This window comes from Lepidochelys kempii, chromosome 9 (genome assembly GCF_965140265.1).
Source record: "Lepidochelys kempii isolate rLepKem1 chromosome 9, rLepKem1.hap2, whole genome shotgun sequence".
NCBI lineage: Eukaryota > Metazoa > Chordata > Testudines > Cheloniidae > Lepidochelys > Lepidochelys kempii.
Window position 1 is genome coordinate 24,564,121 of NC_133264.1, and position 3,383 is coordinate 24,567,503.

General features: G+C 41.4%; 1 protein-coding gene across 3 annotated transcripts in view; it reads right to left on the bottom strand.

The window, feature by feature from the left end:
- The window catches only part of KCNAB1 (potassium voltage-gated channel subfamily A regulatory beta subunit 1), a 234,984-nt gene that overhangs the window by 42,113 nt on the left and 189,488 nt on the right, over positions 1-3,383 (bottom strand). The gene's annotated exons all lie outside the window — the stretch shown is intronic.

Consider the following 3,383-nt stretch of genomic DNA (forward strand, 5'->3'; position numbering starts at 1 on the left):
GGAAATACAGAAATGTGGGGCCCTGGCTGTAGCACCATTCCTTGCAATAACTTGCGGAGGTGAGAGACCATCTGCATTGGGAGTGCTTCAACATGCAGGGGAAGTGTACACATTGCACTGTCTCCCTGTGGTCATGAACTACCCAGAGGGATTTCAGTCTACCCATCTCTCCTAGCTATTTGACCTGCTTCTGTTTTCTCTTGTGAATGGAATTTGTATTGCATATTTTACACGGCTATGAAATTATATGTTATATGTTATACACGTATCTGCTTACTCTAAAGCACAAGGACACCATGTGCTGGGTGCTAAAATATAATCAGCAGTTTTTGGCATGTACTGTTAAGCAACCAAGCTTTTTTGTATAGTCCTTGCTTAATTTCCATAACAAACTCTATAACAAAAATGCACCTCTTAGAGCACTATCCTCCCACACACTCTCCCCAGAGTGGCAAGAAGGCTCACTGAGCTTAACATGGGGCTGAGCTTGTCTGGCACAATCTGATCCTTAATATTTTGGTGCAGTATAGGAAGATCTCGAGAGCCAAATCTGCAGAAACTTCAACCACCTCAGCACCTATAATTGTGTATTACCCAAGTATTTGTCCAAACTCAATTTTTACATACAAATATGTATTATTATTATTAAACATGTATATTGCAGGAGCACAGAGAAGCCAACTGGGTTTCCCATTGTGCAAGGCACTGTCCAGACATGTGCATGTATCCAAGGGATGAGGCATGCAAGCCAAAAACCTGGCCACATTAAAATTTAGAGGCTGGTTTTAAACTTTTGGCTTCTACGGGCCATCTCATCTACTCTCACACTTCAGTCCCATAAATTGACCAAACCCATTGGGTCTATTTCATGTTTCAGCTCCTTTTCTGCATGCCCCTCCAACATTCTTCTTTCAGGTGACTCAGAGCAATGCTATCACCTCCTCCTCTCCATGACTTGCATCCTACTGAACTATTGGTATTAACTCAATCACTCCCTTCCTCAATTTTCTCTTTTTACTAACTTATTCACTTTCCTTTTTTTGGTCTGTACTCAGGGTTTTAAATCAAAGGGCCTCCAATACTGCTTCAATAATGCTTTTAAGATGTCAATTTTGGATGAAATCATAATCCTTTCCAAGAAGCTGCATTCTCCCTATAGGAAGTTTTCAGCTGAGACTGCTCACACTTAATACGATGGAACTGAGTCTGGATTTTCTTCTGTGTTCTATATGCACATTACATACAAAAATGACATTAAATAAATTCAGATCAGCTGTCGGCCCCGCCCCCTTAGGTCACCCACCATCCAGAGAGACTCAAAAGATGATGGGGGTGGCAACTGGCTGGACTGAGTTTGCTGGGGGTTTCCCAGGGTGTATGCCAGGGACTCCTTGCCCCTCCTGATTAATCACAGCTCAGTTTGGTGGTGTGCTGATAGTGGTATGAAGCCCTCCCGGCTGGAAGGGAGGGAGGAGCTGCCCCCGCTTTTAGACTGAGCGGGGGGAGAACAGAGGCATTCAGAAGGAGGTGAAGTACCACATACAGAGGAGAAATGGGAAGAATACACAAAGGAGAAATGGAACAAATGATAAGAACAATGGAGAATAAAAGAAAGATTTCAAAAGAGATTATGGGTCAGAACCTCAGCTGGTGTAAATCGTCAGAGCTCCGGAGACTTCAATGGAGCTACATTGACATTCACCAACCGGGGGCTTGCCCACAGATTTTAAACTTTTTCATATACACAAAACCAAGAGGAGTTCTTTGTTTCGGTTTGTGTGCTCAGGTCCTGCCCCTCTCAAATTCTCCCTCTCTCCTTTATGCTTCTCTTCTTTCAGTAAAGAGGTCGGTACAATCACAGATTCTTTTCAGCCTTTTTTGCCATATCCAGTCATTTTTGCCATTTTATTGAACAGATCAAGTGAAAGGAAATTTATCTAGCATGATCAAAATCCCCAGTCAGTAAACAGCCAACAAGAGGCGACAACAGGATAATTTAAAACTCACTCAGACTTCACAAATGCAAATATTGGGGCTGATCCCATTGAACTCCTATTCATTTTATAAAGAATAGGATCAGGCATATTCGCAAGAACAATGTTTTAAACCTCCAGCAGTCTGCACAAGGCAAGCAATACTGGGAGATAGGTGGTGTAATTAATGAGGGGTTCAGGTGAGCAATATACCTGAAAAAACTGTATACAATAATATATGTCACAGATTGCTGAATGGATTTGTTTAAGAACATAAGAACATCAGAATGGCCATACTGGGTCAGACCAAAGGTCCATCCAGCCCAGTATCCTGTCTACCAACAGTGGCCAATGCCAGGTGCCCCACTGGGAGTGAACCTAACAGGTAATGATCAAGTGATCTCTCTGTTGCCATTCATCTCCACCCTCTGACAAACAGAGGGTAGGGACACCATTCCTTACCCATCCTGGCTAATAGCCATTAATGGACTTAACCTCCATGAATTTATCCAGTTCTCTTTTAAACCCTGTTATAGTCCTAGCCTTCACAACTCAGGCAAGGAGTTCCACAGGATGACTGTGCGCTGAGTGAAGAAGAACTTCCTTTTGTTTTAAACCTGCTGCCCATTAATTTCATTTGGTGGCTCCCTAGTTCTTATGGGAACAAGTAAATAACTTTCCCTTATTCACTTTCTCCACACCACTCATGATTTTATATACCTCTATCATATCCCCCATTAGTCTCCTCTTTTCCAAGCTGAAAAGTCCTAGCCTCTTTACTCTCTCCTCATATGGGACCCGTTCCAAACCCCTAATCATTTTAGTTGCCCTTTTCTGAACCTTTTCTAGTGCCAGTATATCTTTTTTGAGACGAGGAGACCACATCTGTATGCAGTATTCAAGATGTGGGCATACCATGGATTTATATAAGGGCAATAAGATATTCTTCGTCTTATTCTCTATCCCTTTTTTAATGATTCCTAACATCCCGTTTGCTCTTTTGACTTCCACTGTACACTGCGTGGACTTCTTCAGAGAACTATCCATGATGACTCCAAGATCTTTCTCCTGATTAGTTGTAGCTAAATTAGCCCCCATCATATTGTATGTATAATTGGGGTTATTTTTTCCAATGTGCATTACTTTACATTTATCCACATTAAATTTCATTTGCCATTTTGTTGCTCAATCACTTAGTTTTGTGAGATCTTTTTGAAGTTCTTCACAGTCTGCTTTGGTCTTAACTATCGTGAGCAGTTTAGTATCGTCAACAAACTTTGCTACCTCGCTGTTTACCCCTTTCTCCAGATCATTTATGAATAAGTTTAACAAATCAATGATTAAAAAGCAAATGTTGAAGACGTAAAGTATTTGAAGTTTCTTGTATGCATTGCATTTCTTCACCCCTTG